Raw genomic sequence first — 19,027 nt, 5'->3', positions numbered from 1 at the left:
AGCCCAAGCCAAACATAGACACGCATAGGAATTCCTAGGGGCATGGTTCTCCACCCAGACTTCAATCAACAAATATATAGAATTGGACCCCACGTACAAACCCATACAGTTCAAAACTGGAAATGACAGTACTCACCATAACGTACCAGACTGAATAAATTCCAAGCAGAGTAGAACAACATCACTTCATCAGAGGCTCCACTGATGATGTCACATAATGATAAAACGTTTGAACGAAAACAAGCCAGCTCAGCGAATAAGTCAACAACTTCATCTGCAACCCGAGGTATAGGTCTTTGCCAGTAATTTAAATGCTGTATGATGGATGTGAGTTTGCTCGCTGAGCTGGAAGGTTCGTTTTCAGACGTTTCGTCACCATTCTAGGGAACATCATCAGTGAGCCTCCGACGAAACGCTGGTGTTATGTCCCGCTTTCTATTTATCTGTTTAGGTTTCCTAGGATGGATGTGTTGTCCCAATCAAAGCGGTGTCCTTCCTCATCTGTATGTAAGGATACTAGTGATAGTGGGTCATGTCGTTTTGTGGCTAGTTGATGTTCATGTATCCTGATGGCTAGCTTTCTGCTTGTTTGTCCAATGTAGTGTTTGTCACAGTTCTTGCAAGGTATTTTGTAGATGACGTTTGTTTTGCTTGTTGTCTGTATAGGGTCTTTTAGGACAAGCCAAACAGAGACACACACGAGAATTCCTAGAGGCATGGCATTCCAACCGAAACTCCATCAACAAACACATTGATTTGGAGCCAATCTACCATCCTCTGAGAAAAAGAACAGGAAATGACATCACCAACGTAGGAAATGACATCACCAACCCAAGGAAACCTAAACAGATAAACAGAAAGCGGGACATAACACCAGCACTTCGTCGGAGGCTCACTGATGATGTTACCTAGAATGGTGACAAAACGTCTGAAAACGAACCTTCCAGCTCAGCGAGCAAACTCACATCCAGAACCTCAACCTGACCTACAAATCTTCTCAAAACTCGCTATACTGTATGATTTCAAGAAGGAGTCAGATATAGCACTTGGTGCTGAAGGGATCAAACAAAAAGTGGAAACAGGCTATTGAATTGATGGTCAATCATGATCATAATGAAGGGCAGAGCAGCTTGAAGGGCTCAATGGCCTATTCCTGCTTCTATTTTCTGTGTTTCAATATCTTGGTCATTGTTGGTTAACAGTGACCTAGAAGTCTGGCCAGAGCTTGCATGATCCAAAGAACCCACATTGGAACACGTTGCAACTGGCAGTGAAGCTACCACCAGCATCCTGGCTAACCATCAAAATTACTGAACAGAAACAAAAACAAAAAGTTCTGGAGAAGCTCAGCAGGTTTGGCAGCATCTGTGGATAGAGAAACAGAGTTAATGTTTTGGGACTGAAGGCCCTTCTTCAGATCAGAAAGGTCACTGATCTCGAAAGGTCACTGGTCATTATCACACTGCTATTTGAGAATACTGCATTCGCCCAAATTGGTTACCATATTTTCTAAATTACAACACCAGCTGCACTTTAACAGTATTTCATAGACTGTTTATTTAGCTTTTGGAAGGTCCAAGGTGATGAACAGTGTAAAATAAATTCAAGTTTTTCTTCTGTTCTTTCTGACTTTTGGGCTTCTTGTCTTTCTTTAATTCAGGTTTAAAAACTTGATGAAACTGATGAAATTGGTTGTGAGGTAATGTACCCATTTGTAGGTTTTAAATAAAACAATTATAGCTTTAGGTAAATTTTGAAACAGTGCAAGCTATTTTAATGGAAGAAGCAGCAGGAAATATACCAAAACAAGGTCATGAACCTGAAACGTCAACTCTGTTACTCTCTCCACAGATCTGCTGCCTGATCTGCCGAGTTCTTACAGCACTTTCTGTTTTCATTTCAGATTTCCAGCACCTGCAGCATTTTTGGTTTTGTACCAAGTGATCTTTCCTTGTGTCTTTTTAAAGATTGCTCAGTTGTGCTTGTTGGTGTTTTACACAAAGTGTGACATTTTAAGTGTGCTGAAAGTAAACATTGTTAATCGGAGCAAATCTGACTTTGATCCTCTGTACTTCTTGGTCTCTTTGAGAAAGTCTGCAATTGTTTTTATATTTAGTGCATAGAGGAAAATGCACACTGAGTTTTAACAGTGTTTCTTGTGACTGTGGGCAATGAACCAAATCAGTGGCCAGCAATCAATTTGTTTATGGATAGCTTTCAATTGTTTTTACTTTTCTATGTGATATGGGCATTATAGTGACTGTAACAAAGTCAGCCAGATGGACTTCATAGAATATGAATTACCTGGTTGGGGTTGTTAATCTGGGCCAATCAGGGAGAGCTGGCTGACATAAAAGGGTGAATGTTGGGGATATTGAAACCCTGAATGCCTGACTCAGTGAGAGGCAGTGCTATTGTCAAAGGCTATGCATTTGTAAATAAAGGGTGATTGGTGATGGGATGCCAGCCTCTGAAGATTTATTTCAGGCATCACTAGCAAGGTCACCATCTGTTGCCCACCATAACTACCTCTTGAACTGAAAGGTGGTTTAAAGCCATCCATATTTCTGTAAATCTGGAGTCACATGTTGGCTACATGAAGTCAAATTTTCTTCCCTGAAGAACTTTAGTAAATCACATAGGTAAGTCATATGACAATCAATAATAGCTTCATGGCATCTTTATTTTATGTCCAGGCCGTTTGTTAGTTCAATTGAGTTTTTAAATTCTTCAAGTTGCCATGGTGGGATTTAAATCCATGTCCCTAGAGAATTAGATTAAATATCCGAATTACTTAGTCCAGTAACATTACATATGCTATTATCGCCCCCAGAGTTTTAAAGTTCTGAAATAATGCTCAATTTGAATGCTGTAATTATTAGGTTGAACTCAAAATCCAGAATCTCACTGATAAAATATTGTTTTGATAGATTAATCACACGCTAAACAGGACTGCACACAGATTACGGGCCAGATTTAGCTCTCAAATGACAACATTATCCTAACATTTTTGGGAGAGCAAGTTCAACCAAGGGACAGATGGGTAGCTGTATGGAAGCTTACATTATTGCCTGGATCATATCACTCCACAGTTAACTCCTCAAAATTGCATCTCACTTGTTGCCTTACTACCAAAAAATCACTGAATGGGATGAAACTGCTGAAATACTTTGGAAGATTCAAACTAAACTTGCCCACAGAAAATGAAGTTTAGGCCTTTGCACAGCTGCAGGAGAGACAGCCATTTCTAAACAGAATTTGAAAAAGGACAGAGTCAGCTGCAGTCTTCACCATACCTTCCAATGGCCAACATAAAGAAAGAAGTGTCTGAAAATTTGAGACAGTAAAGATCTGGGGCCTGGCAGATTGGGAAAATGTTGGGACAAGTGGGCTGGAATTAGAGGAGGTTGCCAGGTTCCAGATCCACTCTGTCACTTTTTGATGCAGCAATGAATCCCACTGGAAGATGAGGCTGATTGTTATTTGCATCTGATTAATAGAAAGGGGGGTTATGTATCGCAAAGCTTCTCAGCCATTGCTCACAATACAAATGTTGCCACCATGACAAATCATTTAAAAATCCTACACTTACAGAATAGTCTAACCAAGCATTTCTTGCCCATTTCCAATGGCTTACTCGGCCATTTCAGAGTGCAATTAAGTGTCAGCCAAATTGCTGTGGGCCTGGAGTTAAATGTTGGTCAGACCAGGTAAGGGCGGCTGATTTCCTCCCATAAGGATAATGGTGAACCAATTTGTATAACAATTGACGTTAGTTGTCACGGTCACCACTGCTGACACCCTACAGCCCCATGGCACCCTCCCCTGCAGCCACAGAAGGTGTAACACCTGTCTGTTTACTTCTTCCCTCCTCTGTCTCCAAACACACCTTTCCAGCTGAAGCAGAGCTTTACCTGCTTCACCCAAACTAGACTACTGCATTTGCTGCTCACAATGTGGTGTCCTCTACATTGGGGAAACGAAGTGTAGACTGGGTAAACAAGCACCTATGTTCTGTCCGCAAAAAAGACCCTAAACTTCCATTTGCTTGCCACTTCAACACACCACCATGTTTCAGGCTTGCTGCTGTGCTCCAGTACAATTCAGCACAAGCTGGAAGAAAAGCACCTTATTTTCCACTTGGGAATTCTACAACCTTCTCCACTTAATATCAAGTTCAACAATTTTAGGGCTTCAGGCACCGTCTCCCATGCCCTTACTCCAACTCCCACACAGCAGACCTTGTTATCACATGGTCTGTTATTACATATAATCCATTGTCAGCCGCTAATAGTCCACTAATGGCTATTCATTCTCCCAGGTTGATCGTTATCCACTCCTCTGTCTGTCTGACTGTTCTTTTCTGTCCTTGGGCTCTATCTCCACCTATCGTTTACTCTTTACTCCCTACGCTCACCCTATCTTCTGCAGTAAAAACCAACATTTTCCTAGCTACCATCAGTTCTGAAGAAGCTTAATGGGCTTCAGATCGGTATGACAGGTCGGCACAGCATCGAGGGCCGAAGGGCCTGTACTGTGCTGTAATGTTCTATGTTCTATGTTCTAAGGGTCATTGAACCTGAAATGTTAACTCTGATTTCTCCCAACAGATGCTGGCAGACCTACTGAGCTTTTCCAGCAATTTTTGTTTTTTGTCACCATTACTGATACAAGCTTTCTATTTTAGATATACTCATTGAATTTAAATTCCAATATCTTCTGTGGTGGGATTTGAACTCATGCTGATGGATCATTAGCTGGACTTGAACCTCACTAGTACAACGACATTACCACTGCCATGAATGACAAAGATTGGATGTATGGTCCCTCGAGCACCAATTTGCTCTCTGGCATTTCAGACTGGGACAATGCAATGATGGATCAGTAACTATTAATGTTTCCTTTGGGCTGCAGGAATTTCAAATTTGTGGTTCCCAAGTCACAATCTTACATCAGGAAATGGGCTTGAGGAACAAGCGAAGGAATGTCTAAGAAAACACTAAATTACTTTTGACGGCAAGCCTGCATTGATATATTAAAGTTGAAAAGCCTCCTTTTTGTGCACAATGGAGCATAAAATGTTGACCTTGGGGAATTGTTTAACAATTAGTTGGATTTAGGTCAGCACAACACCCCTGGTTAAAATAAGTAATAGCATTACAGATTTAATGACAAATAATTGAGGGTGAAGGGAAAGTGGGACCAGCCAAGTGTGGATCCAGGATTGTTGAAAAAATTACTGCGTGATGTTCAGGTATGCTCTTTGCTGTATTAGATCAGAGCACCCACATCACGGTTACACAGAGCTGTGCAGCAGTTTATTGCCAATACTGCCATGTACACTGGATTTGCCTGTCCATTCTCTCTCAAGGAAGATAATCGGAGCTCCATGTTTCCCAAAATTGTCTCCACACAAATTGTAACAGGAGAGGAAACCAATATTTCTGGAAGTCAGTGAACACTTTACCCACCACATAGCCAACAACTTTCCTGCATCCTTGGGGTCCTCACCATACATGGGCATTTTCCACAAATATTTCCAAATGGTGAGAGAACTCCACTACCCTGCAGTGAACGTCGCTGTGTTGTATACGTTAGCAGCTTGCAAGATCCCAATTTCGGACATCACTCCAGTCCACTGATTCACTTATATTAACAAACTAGGTCAAAGGTGTCACCTTGTCCAAAACAAAAGTGCTTTGCGAAATATGTCATTTTTTAAAATGTGGTCATTTTACCACCTCAGATAATGGCTGAAAGAGGTTGAACTTGTGTGTGTAACTGCCCATCGTGCAAGCCAGAAATTCGTGATGGCAATGCGTTCTCATGAAAGGAACAGATCTGCAGAGACAGTGCTGCATCTTTGCAAATGAAAAGCCACTGACACAAAAGCTGGGTTGCACTCAACTCCGGAATGAAACGATCCTGTTTATTCTCACAGCCTTACAGTGCAAGGGGCCAGTGGTTCACTATTCCGTTCCCTTGCTGCAGTATCTAATCAACGGCGAAAATGGTTTTGCAAGCTTTTTAAAATAACAAATCACAGACCAATTACTGTAGGTTCAAAGTGAACGTACAAGGTGAATGGAAATCACTGATAGCCCACATCGCGACGGGGTCAGAGCGAATTCTGAATTATTCTGATATCTTAGACAACAGTGCTAAAATCAACTGGAGTCTGCCGGAATGCTAACTAAAAATAATTATAATAGAACTCCTCCCAATCCATTAGAGATTAAAAACTATGCTTGGCATGCACATCTTTCTCTCTGCACTCTTACAGCAAAGAAGGATAATAAACCATACATACATTCATACCTGACCTGGGTCCTGGTGTCTACATGAACTGTCAGTGAAAAATGTCTGAATTACTCCAAATGCTTCTGCAGTCCCAGGGTAAAGAAAAACCTATTACTGAGCACTCATGTATTCTCTAACCTTCACTAAAATACACACTGTCTCCACTGTCTGAATCAGTCACGCTAGACGCTATCAGAAGATAACAGAACATCAGATGAAGGCCATGCAGGTGATTACAGAACTGAAGCCACTGCAGTGATGCTGCGTCTTGTGATCCAGAGATCACGCTGAGGCACAAATTGTTATATTCCACTGGTGTTTGACAATCTTCTTTGATCGGAAGCTACCAAAGTGAAGTTTTATTGACTCTATTAATTGAGGGGAGACAGTTCCATTGTAGTAATGTCACTGGACCAGTCAGCTTGGACAGCTGGTTTGCAATGCGGAGCGTTACCAACAGCATGGGGTCAGTTCACGCACCAGCTAAGATCCCACCTTCTCAAACTCACCCATTGCCTGAAATGAGGTGACCCGCAAGTTAAACTCACCATCAGTTGTCTCTCCCTCTCTCTCTCCAATGTGAGAGTGCGACTCTGTTGACTTTACCTAGTAATCCAGGGTCAGGCTGATACTGTAGGGAACATAATGCAAATCCCAGATGTAAGCTGCTGGAATTTAAATTTAGCTAATAAGCCTCTGGAATTTAAAGAAAAACTAGCCACAGTTAGGGTGAGCGTGACATTATTGGTGATAACATTGAATACATTTGGTCATTTGGGGAGAATCAGCAGTACTGGTAAGGCCTACATGTAACTCTAGGCCCACAGCAATGTGGCTGACAGTTGAGTGCACTTAGCAAGCCACACGGCTGTATCAAACTGCTTGAGAAAATTAATGGAAAATTAATTGACTCCCCACCTGATATTGAGCTGGGCACAGTAAATGACAATGGGACACCCAGTCCTGCTGACCAAAGTAGTCCTTACTGCGAACTTGTACATATTGGGGAGCTGTCCCACAGGCTGGTCTGACATCGTCGTACTCACAAAATCATATCTTACAAACAATCGCAGAAACCATTATCACTATCCTGTCCCACTAACAAGGCAAACAAACTGAGGCAGGAGAGCGGTGTACATTTGGTAGGGAGGTGAACTGGGAGTTCACACCATTGATTCCAGACTAGATTAAGTCTATTGTCATCTAGTCAAACATGGACAAGGAAACAACCTTCTGAATTCCACCTACTACACCCCCCTCAACTGATGAATCAGTTCTCCTGCATGTTGAAATCCAATTGCAAAATGCACTGAGGGATAGCAAGGGATCAGAATGTACTTTGGGTGGGGCACTCCAATGTGCATCATCACCAGGAGGGAGTTTGCAGCACCAGTACTGATTGACCTAAAGGGCTAACTACTGGATTGAGTCTGCATCAGGTATTAAAGATGAAGAGTGAAAACCAACTCGATCACATCCTCACCAATCTGCCTGTTGCAGATAAATCTGCCCAAGACAGTATCAATAGGAATGACCACAACAAGTGTTTGTGCAGACAAGGTACTGTCTTAATTTTGAGGATACCCTCCACTGTGCAGTGTGGCACTACCGCCATGCTGAATGGGCTAGAGTTTGAACTGATCTAGCAATATCAAGACTGGGCATCCATCAGCAGCAGGATTGTATCCAACCATAGTTTGTAACTTCATGGCCTGGTATATCTCCCACTCTACTATTACAATCAGAACAAAGAACAAAGGTCAATATAGCACAGGAGCAGGACCCTTGGCCCTTCAAACCTGCACCAACACGTTTTACCCTTCCACACTAAAACTGTCTTCACTTATAAGATCTCTGCTCCCTTCCTATTCATGTATTCATTCAGGTATTTCTTGAATGATGCTATTGTGTCTGCTTCCACCACATTCTCTAGCAGCATGTTCCAGGCACCGACCACCTTTTGTGTGCAAGACTTGTCTCGCACATCTCTTTTAAACTCACCTCTCTGCTCCTGCACCTTGAACCTGTGTCCCCTAGTAATTGACCTTTCCACCCTGAGATAAAGCCTCATACTTCCCACTCTATCCATGCCATTCACAATCTTATAAACTTCTACCAGGTCGCCCCTCAACCTCATGTGCTCTAGTGAAAACAAACCTATTCGATCCAACCTTTCTTCATGGTTAAAATCTGCCATACCAGGCAACATCCTGGTAAATCTTTTCCGTACCCTCTCCGAAACATCCACATCCTTCTGGTTGTGTGGTGACCAGAACTGTATGCTATCAGGTCTGGGGATCAATGAGATCCGATGAAGACTGCCGGAGAATTTGCCAGAAGCAGCAACTGGTGCACCAGAAATAAGTTGCCAACTTGAAGAAGCCACTGCACAGGACCGCTTGCATGACAACAGAGGAAACAGCAAGTAACAGGCAGAGAGCAGAGTGAGCCTACAACTCATGGATCAGACCTAAGCTCTGGAGATCTGTCACATCCAAATGTGAATGGTGCTGGACAATTAAACAACTCATTGCAGAAGGACACGCGCAAATATTCTCATCCTCCATCAACAGAGAGCCTATTACTGAAGAGCCATTGAAACATTTGCAACCATCTTAAGTCACACTGGTCTCCTCCTGAGGTCACCCACATCATAGTTGTTCCTGTTCAACAAATGTGATCCGCAACATGTGATATCAAAATTGACTGAAGGCACAGCATACAGCAAAGGCCCTGGAAGTGACCAGTGGAAGTGATCCATTTGGATTTCGAATAGTCCTTTGACAAGGTGCTGCAAAGGAGACTGCCAAATAGGATAAAAGCCCATGGTGTTAGAGGCAAGATACTGGCAGCAATAGAAGTTTGGCTGACCGGCAGAAAGCAGAAAGTGAGAAATAAGGGGTCTACTTTTTGGGATGTCAATGGGTGATGAGAGGAGTTCCACAAGGGTCAGTGTTGGAACCACATTACACATTAACAATCTGGATGAGGGAACCAAGGGCATTGTTGCTAAGTTTGCAGATGACAGAAGGATAAGTGGAGGGACAGACAGTGTTGAGGAAGCGGGGGAGGCTGCAGAAGGACTTGATCAGGCGAGGAAAGTGGACAAAGAGTTGGCAGATGGAATAGAAATGGGAAAGTCTGAGTTTATGGACTTTGTTAGGAAGAATAGAGGTACGGACTATTTTCTAAACTAGGAAAGATTTTGGAAATCTGAAGCACTTTGGGAGTCTGAGTTCAGAATTTCTTAAGGTTAACATATAGCTTCAGTTGACAATTAGGAAGGCAAATGCAATGTTAGCATTCATCTCAAGAGGGCTAGAATGCAAGAGTTGAGGTGCACTTCTGATACTGCATATGGCTCTTGTTAACTCACATTTGAAATATTGTGAGCTGTTTTGGGCCTCCTGTCGATGCTGGCATTGGAGGAAGTCCACAGGCAGTTTACAAGAATGACACTGGGGATGAAGACCTGTCATATGAGGAGCAGATGAGGATTTTGGATCTGTAGTTGATGGAGTTTAGATAGGTTAGTGTATACCTCATTGAAACCTACAGAATACTCAGATACCTGGATATAGTGAATGCAGATAAGACATTTCCACTAGTAGGAGGGACTATGACCTAAGGGCACAGCCTCAGGGTAAAGGGATGATCCTTCAGGACCAAGATGAGGGTGAGTTTGTTCAGCCAGATGGGGGTGAATCTGTTGCAGAGCCTTGTAGAGGCCAAGTCATTGAGTGTCATTAAGACAGAGAAAGAAATGCTGTTAAAAAAAATTAAAGAACTGCAGATGGTGTAAATCAGGAACAAAAACAGAAGTTGCTGGAAAATCTCAGCAGATCTGACAGCATCTGTGAAGAAAAAAATTCAGAGTTAACATTTTGGGTCTGGTGACTCTTCCTCAGAATGAGATACGTTCTTGATTGGTAAGGAGATCAATAGTTATGGGGGGAATGTAGGAAATGGGGTTGAGAAACATACAGCTATGATCAAATGGTGGAGCAGACTTGATGGGCTGAATGGCCTAATTCCGCTCCTATATCTTATGGTCTTATGGGACTTTAGTCATTTGGAAAAATGCAGGTTAATTAAGGAGAGCAAGTATGGGATTTCATAAGGGAATTTTATGTTTAATTAGTCTTCTGAAGTTTTTGGAAGAGTTAACAGAGATGGTTGAATAAAGCAATGCTGTGTGTTGTATACAGACTTCCTAAAGGCATCTCTTGCACAGCCATGCAACAGACTTGTGAATAAAGTTAGAGGTTATGGAAAGAAAGTGACAATAGCAACATGGAAACAAAATTAGTTGTGTGACAGGAAACAGAGAGTAGTGGTTAATAGATTTTTTTGAGCTGAGGAATGGTTTTTTGTGGAGTTCACCAGAAGTCAGTGTTAAAATCTTTGCTTGTCCTGATATATATGATATGAAACTTGGAAGCATTGTAATCTGTGATGATCATAATGTATGGAATAGTGCACTTTTAAAATGTCTGGGAAACTTCAAACTGGGAGAGACTTAGGAAGAAGAGATAACAACGGGCCTGATTTTCCTCTAGACCTCAGCTTAAAACCAGTTGCTGAACGTATTTGGACCAAATATACAAAAAAAGTGATAGAAAACAGACTGCTACGCTTGTTGGTGTGTGTCATTGGCTGATGTTGTAGTGCGTGGACTAGAATGCTGTGAGAGCTTGAAAACAGCCATTTTAAGCACTGCAGGTAAAAGAAGGGGAAAGGATATCACTCATTCTGATGCTCCCAGCCTCTTCAAAAGAAATCAGGATTACAGAATTTTTACAAGCCAGGAACCCAAGAATTTCAAGATCAATTGCCCAACTGCCAATGACAATGCCACCTCTCCTTTCTACCCTGTGCATGTACGCTGTATTACTTTTTCCTTCTTGTTTTTAGTTATTGATAAACTCACTTTGTTGATCATTCGAGAAAGCATGGGTAACTTGGTTCCCTTAAAACATAAGCTCATTTGGGTCTGATATAAGGGTATCCACAGCAAATGGATCATTTTTAAATTGATCCTGTCACAACCAAGTGAGGGAGGTAGTTGAATAGCTTATAGGAGCCAGTTTATCCCTCCTGAAGAGGACAGGAATGATTTGGTGCATCCCATTTGGAATCATAACAAATTGTTAAACTTTGTCCAGCATCTTGCCATAATAATATGTTATTAAGGCTGACAGGACATGTTGAGATAGCAGTTAATAAAGCATACTGTATCTTTGACTTTATTAATCGGAATGTAGTGTGCAATAGCCAGGATATAGTGCTGAACTTGTGTTAGACACTGATTTGGCCTTGGTTGGAGCAATATGACCTGTTCTGGGTACCACATCTGAAGGAGGATGTGAAGGCATTGGCGAGAGTATGGAAAAAGCTTCAAGATTGGAACTAGATTGAGTAGCTTCAATAATGAAGATAAATTTCCAGAAACTTGGACTGTTCTCCTTGGAGAAGGCTGAGAGGAGATCTGTTTGAAGTGCTCAAAATCATGAGAGATGACGGAGGCAAGTTCAGTTGAGACAGTCAAATGGGAATTAGATGGTTATTTGAGAAGGAACAGCGTTCAGGATCACAGGGAGAAGGCAAAAGAAGGACACTAAGTAAGTTGCTCAATTGGAGTTCTTTAAATTACCTCATGGGACACATTTTAAGAATGGGTATGTTAGCTGACTAAAAGCTGAAGGAAGGTAAAATCTTCCATATGATGAAATCTCCAGGAATACATTGAAACATGATTGGCAACTCTAGCTTATCAGACTCCTAAACTACATTCCACATGAATGAGACAAAGGTAAACTCTTCTTCCTTGTTCTTTTTGAACTGTCTTCAGCCTTTGAAATTGTTGACCACACTGTCCCCCTCCAACACCCCACCATTGTCATTGAGCTTTGTGGGACTGGTCTTACCTCACTCCATTCCTATTCAAAAGCAAAATACTGCAGATGCTGGAAATTTGAAACAAACACAAAGAATGCTGCAGGAACTCAGCAGGTCTGCAGAGAGAAAAACAGAGTTAAGCATCTGAAGAAAGGTCACTGGGTTCGAAATGCCAACCCTACTTTCTCTCCACGGATCTGCTGAAACTTCCCAGCAATTTCTGTTTTTGTTTCTGATTTCCGGCATCGAGTCTGGTATGACTGGTCTTCAGAACTGGTTCTAAGACTTTGGCCAAGCTGTTGATCTAAACCTTTTTTTATCTGATCTGTGACATGTTTAATTTTGTAACCATTCTGTGTGTCAACTTGGGACACTTTTTGTTACATTGACAGCACTGCATAAATATAAGCCAATATTGTTGTAAATCCTGTCAAATTTCCAGCTTTTTCCAGTTCTCTGTCTGAAATATTAACATGGTTTCTGTCTCTCCACAGTTGCTGCCAGGGCCACTGTTTATTCCCAAATGTTTCTGTTTTATTTCAGATTCCCAGCATCTACAATATTTTGCCTATATAAAACAAGATATCTTGCCCCAACGAATATTGTCCCACACCTTAAAGAGGTTGCAAAACAAATTACTGATTTAGTTTCTCGGCCTCTCCCTCAGAAATTTTTTGTTCACTGATTATGACTGTATCTGAAATCCATTTTGCTGTTTGTCATGCGTGGTCAGAGTACAACTATAACAGCAGATTGAAGGGCAAGTAAATAAATACTTAATTAACCATAGTAGCTAATTAACAAGAATAAAACGATTTAACTTGATTGCGTCATAGACCAGGGCTCTTGCGACCTTTACAAGCATAACAGTGGCGAAATGCTGAATTTGTGCCTGTACCTTGCCTGAAGTCTTAAATGGTCAGATAGTCTCTGCATTCTATACATTTTTAAAAGCATATCCACTGTGTAAATCAGACATCTGAGAGTGGCAGCTGTTCAGAGACCACAGCAATTTGAGACATTCCCACTTTGTGACTAGTATTCTCGGAAACTGAGAAGAGTTCCTCTATTGCACTGCAGCCAGCGCTAATAGTTTATAACTTATTAAAATTTCTCTTCTAATGATAAAACTACATCTCAATTCATGAAAGATCTTAGAACAGTTTGAAAAGACAAGACGGTCAAGGAGTTAAAAATAATTAAACTGTTGGATCAACCCATCCAACTTTCACTTGTAGTTTCCTGACTCAGATCCTGGCACTGGTTACCATACCAGTGGGAAGCATACCTCTCCCAAGCCTGAACCTTTTGGTAATACAGAGACAGACTTGCTGCTGGAAAGATGTATGTTTCTAATTAATGGTTTCACTTCAAAATGTCCTCCAAATCCAGCCTTTCATTGTTCTCTCTGCCTGCATTCCCAGCCAAGGCAGTTCTCTCAAATATTTATACTATTTCCAACACCTCTGTTTATTGTAATGTCAGCAAAAGTGATTCTCGGAATGTGTTGCATTTGGCTGGAGTGGTGGAAATTCAGGTCACAGAAGTTCAAATAGCCCATGGGCATAGGAAGCACAAGCTCATGACAGGTCAGAAAAGCAGACCCCATCAAAATCATGTACTTCTGGTCTATGCTTTCAGGCTTGTTGATAGTGTAAGGGCAAGGTACCTAATCTAGTCACTAAACAGGAACACTAATGTCACTTTACATGTAGACACCAAATAAGGTGTGATGATAATGGTAAATAAGGACTATTGAATTTTACATTTTATTCTCTGATTGTTATAGCTGAGCCCTTTCATGATTAAAATGGTTTGTAAAAAGGAAGACACGTGGACCTAAAATGATTGCTGTGGTTGTCTGACTAGAAACTGAAGCAAGCTTGATGAGTAATAAATGAAGCTGCATAGGAATTACTACTTTTGTCTAAAGTCATCAAAACCAAAGTGAGCATTAAGAAAATTATGTCCCCTATTTTATCTCACACTTGTGTGATCATTTCAGAAGTGGGAGATAAAAGGCTCACCAGTCCATTAACCAGACTGAAAAGACAATCAAACTTGACTCAGGAATACACACCGAACTTTATTTCAAACAATGCTTTCTGGATGTAGGGTAGAGAGAAGGATTTGTAAGTAAGAACTGAAAGATGATCTCTCACTGCCTGCTTCCTTTAGCATCTTATAAACAGCACCCTTTGAAAAGCAAACTCTACTTCCATCTCCATTGAGGCTACCGGTTGTGCTGAGTTTCTCTTGCACATTTTCTTTCATTGGGGAAATAACCATTCACTGAGAACTCAAAAAAAATCCACAAACTTCACCACTGTTAAGAATTCTGGCAAAGTATTAAACGGCTGTGAATTCAGACTTAAACTATAACACTCTCAAGGAGCTTAAGAGCTTTTAAACATTTAGACTTTTAGTCTTTATCTTACCAGACACTGTCTTCTTTTGTACTTATTACCTGTACTTGTGTTTGATACCATGTGTCTTTTTTCGGGGTTGGCAGCTAATAAAACTCCTCTTACTTTCACTTCAGAAAGCCCTCTAATTGACTCTTTTATTTTGATCTCGATAAATACATCTTTAATTCATTTATGATGTACCTTCATATTAAAAATAAAGGCAAACATTGTTTGCAGCAGCAAAGCGGAGTTAAAAAGAGGGAGGCTAAATTATCCTCCTGACATAACAAAAGTTAGTTGAAGGCTTAGTTATGATGCCATATATAGGTGAATAATCATTGTCTGGGTTCACTGAAAAGAGTAGCTCACCTTTTAAGTATAAGTTTGCTGGGAGGGAGAGCGAGTAGCTGGGGAGAGATTACAGTTTGCAATTCACTCCTTAAAAATCCAACTTGGCCAGACACAATCAGCATTTCATTTCCTTCCATACCTCTGTCTGATCTTGTTATTACATTCAGTCCAGATGAATTTAATATTTATTAACTGGGTTTTATTCACATTCTCCTTAATTAAAATTCTGTTTGTTCTGCCTTCCTTGCCTAAAAATACACACGATGGAATCCAGTCCAATGTAGTATAATATGAAACAATCTACAACTTACTTCATTTTTCACTCTCTCTAATCAGACCTGTCTCTTAATGATGTGGAGGTGCCGGTGTTGGACTGAGGTGGGCAAGGTCAGAAATCACATGACAAGTTATAGTCCAACAGGTTTATTTGAAAGCGCAAGCTTTCAAAGCCTTGCTCCTTTGTCACCTGATGAAGGGGCTACGGTCTGAACACTTGTGTTTTCAAATATATCTGTTGGACTATAACTTGGTGTCATGGGATTTCTGACCTTTTAGTATAAATGCACACACCTTTTTACAATAACACAAAAGCCTGCGACTGACAGAAAGGGCGGAAGACTCCAATGTAGGCTGGACTGGCTCCAAACCACAATGATGTTCTACAGGTTGTCATTGAAGTTTCTTATGAATTTGGTGGATTTTTTTCAAGCTCCAGGGTGAACTTCTAGTTAATTGAGTATTTAACTGGAGAGGTGATGACCTAGTGGTATTATCACTGGACTCTTAATCCAGAGACCCAGAATATGTTCTGGGGACTCAGGTGTGAATCCTGCAATGGCAGCTGGTGGGATTTGAATTCAATAATTATCTGGAATTAAGAATCTAATGATGGCTGTGAATCCATTATCGATTGTTGGTTTAAAAAAGCATCTGGTTCACTAATATCCTATAGGGAAGGAAACTGCCATCCTTACCTGTATCTGCCATATGCAAGGTGGGTGGCATTCCCGTGTGTGATGGTAGTATCCATGTGACTTGGCCGATGTTGTCTATCTCATACACTGTGGACAATGATGCCCGAGGCATAGTATGTTGATGAGACCCATGTCAACAGATGTATGGACACCACAGAACAATCACCACACAGGAATGTTCCCTCCCTGTCGGGGAACACTTTAGCGGTCAAGGACATTCAGCCTCCCATCTTCAGGTAATGTCCTCCAAGGCAGCCTTTGAGATACACAACAATGCAGAATAGCGGAGCAGAAACTGTTTGCCAAGTTGTGTACCCATGAAGATGGACTGAACCGTAATCTTGGGTTCATGTCGTGCTACATGTGACACCACTACAATGTTCTCTTCCTGTAAAACCTTCCTTACTGTCCTGTTTTGCCACCATTATCTGGATAAATTGTTATGATCTCTCTACCTCACTTAGTTTGTACAGTTTTGAATTACTTATTACTTTAGTTATACCCATCGTGTTATTTCAGTCATTTAATATGTCTCCAGAACAACCTTATTTTTAATTTTTTTGTAATTGTCTCTACCTCATTTTTATAGGATTCAAAAATACGAGCCTGTCCTTGAGAATTGGAGAATTGATAATATAATTGTTCCAATTCAAAAAAGAAGTGTTTTGTTCATTTCTGTCTTGTTCATTGAGGGCAGGAAGGGGATATGACTGACATTCATTTAAGTAGACTGGAGCCCATTTCAGAGGATCAGAGTAGTTTAATTTGTGCAGTATTCAGATTGGCTTCACAAACAGAATTGGAGGAGATGTTAATGTCTTTCTCTATCGACCATTCAAGGTGGGTTGCGCCTCAAAATCCATCACTTGCAATGCTCAGGCACAATTTAAAATCCATATAAAGCAGCTAAAAATGCAACAGTCCTATGCCAGTTCAATTGTGTTGACATCTATGAGATAGTTAGAAAATTGAAGGGTTTTGTAAAAAGGCCCGGGAATATTTTCAAGCTAAATTTTATTGGCGATCTCCTTTGTGAAAAGGCTCCGGAAGTTTTTAAAGTTAAATTTTAATGGAAATCTCCTTGGCCAACGAAAATACACTGTCTTGGTGCTGCGTTGTTCAAGGCCTTCTTTGCAAAATAACTCCCAACTCCATCCATAAACGTGACCAGTCAGCTGGCAGCAGACTCATTTCCTGCCAGAATTCCCAAAATCAGCCTTGTCGTAGCTTTGGGCAGAAGTCACACTCAGTTTCCTCTAACCCGTGCAAAGTGACTTAACCAGAATTGACTTTTGCTGAAGTTACTGCTGTGGTCTATCTGGCAGATGTAATTACGATTGATTTTCAGAAGCCGCTTGGTAAGATTCTGTACTTCGGGGTTTCAACACAAATGTAGGCACTGAGGATTCATGGTAACTTAGCTGGCATATTTGAAAATTGGTCTGGAAATAGAAAGCATAAGACAAACTGACGAAGCAGCTGTCAGAGAAATGGGTGTTGTGGAGTTCTGGAAGTCCTTTCTGAAACCTCTGCTATTTGCAGCATTCAGTGGCAACATAAAAAAAATAATAGATGGGAAAGAATCATTCAACCCAGCAAGCCCATTCGGTGGAAGATCTGTTTCCAATTACTTTACCTGGGACTTCCTTCCCCGAGTCTCCATGGACATCATCTCTTAATGCATTTGATCCAGTTATAGAGCCCTAGTGTCATACAGCACGGAAGTAGACCCTCTGGTCCAACTTGTCCATGTGGACCAGTTTTGCCAAATTAATCTAGTTCCATTTGCTAGAGTTTGACCCATTTCCTCCTGAATCCTTCCTTTTCATATACTCATCCAGAATGTTTTTTAAATGCTGTAACTGTAGCAGCATCCATCACCACTTCTGGCAGCTCATTCCATGCATTCAGCAGGAAAAAGTTGCCCCTTAGGCCCTTGTTAATTCTTTTCTCTCTCACCGTCAACCTATGCCCTCTAGTTTTGGACTCCCCTACCCTGGGGAACAGATGTGCTATTCACCCTACCCATGTTCTGTTAATCCAGTTCTGAGAAACAGTTACTAGACCCAAAACGTTAACTCTAATTTCCCTCCACAGATGCTGCCAGACCAGTTGTGATTTTCCAGCAATTTCTGTTTTAAATCCTGATTTCCAGCATCCGCAGTTCTTTGGGTTTTCATTTTGTCTGTTAACACAGGACTGTTTAGAAACCTCTAGCTTTTCTGATGATAGAATAAATCTCAGGAAGTGTTTTAATGGGCTAGATTTTAATTCAGGAGGCAAGGAGCAGGACACAGGCAGTTTCCCAACTCAAGGTGCCCAACTCTAAAGAAATTGCCTGGAAAGGGTGAATTTTCACTCAGGAGAGTGCGGTGTTAACTGAAATCAGCCCCCACCTTCACCACAGGAAAGGGCTCAGGGGAAATCATGGGTTCTGCTTAGTGCTTAGGCAGGTTGGTTAAGAGGTCACCTCATTGTGTTCTGTGTCTTTGTCCTTGCTTTTAAATTTTAGACCCTCTAACCCTCACCTCTCATGTTCTTTCACTCTTCCTTATACTCCCCATATCACATCCATGCTGAATCATGCTACTTTGTGGTCCCTTGTACCATCCATGCCAGCCTATGGCAGTTCCATGTACATTCACCCAGTGTGCTCTCTATATAGAACCAATTAACCTCATCTGTCAATCAAAGCTGCCAATGTCTAAATTTTAAATGGAGAAAGTGGATCAAAGTTTGACTCCTCCTGCCCTCCTAGCCTTTCCCCAAAACTATTCACCACAAAAATGGGGGTGTTTGGACCTAACGTAATGGTCTGATTTATATGTAGTGGTGCCTGGAGTAACCTTTGTATGTATGTGACATTTTCATCCTAGAAAATGGAAACTAGAATATACAACTTCAAAGATCTAAGCCTTGGGTTTTCAAACTATAGGTCCCTAGGAAGTCTTTAGGAGGCTCACAATACCAAACATTTTTCTACTAATCATATCATTTTTGTACTTGTAGATCCTAAAGAACAAATTTTATCCTAAGGTATTTGTTGAGCAATTTACAGGATTGGACACAATTTCTGTTTCATAGTCCATACCATTT

General features: G+C 41.1%; 1 protein-coding gene across 7 annotated transcripts in view; it reads right to left on the bottom strand.

Moving 5' to 3' along the window:
* The window catches only part of LOC125460438 (uncharacterized), a 78,838-nt gene that overhangs the window by 47,608 nt on the left and 12,203 nt on the right, over window positions 1-19,027 (bottom strand). For 3 of the 7 annotated variants that reach the window (XM_059649804.1, XM_048547946.1, XM_048547948.1), the window contains exon 1: window positions 6,311-6,455. The exons of 3 other annotated variants lie outside the window; for them this stretch is intronic. The gene's annotated coding sequence lies outside the window, so the exon portion shown is untranslated. Of the gene's footprint in view, window positions 1-6,310; window positions 6,456-19,027 lie in introns of those variants that run through there. One more of the 7 variants, XM_048547949.1, reaches the window with a different exon arrangement.

Source organism: Stegostoma tigrinum, chromosome 11, assembly GCF_030684315.1.
Source record: "Stegostoma tigrinum isolate sSteTig4 chromosome 11, sSteTig4.hap1, whole genome shotgun sequence".
NCBI lineage: Eukaryota > Metazoa > Chordata > Chondrichthyes > Orectolobiformes > Stegostomatidae > Stegostoma > Stegostoma tigrinum.
Note: the sequence above shows the minus strand (reverse complement) of the source record. Positions and strands in the feature narration are given on the sequence as shown.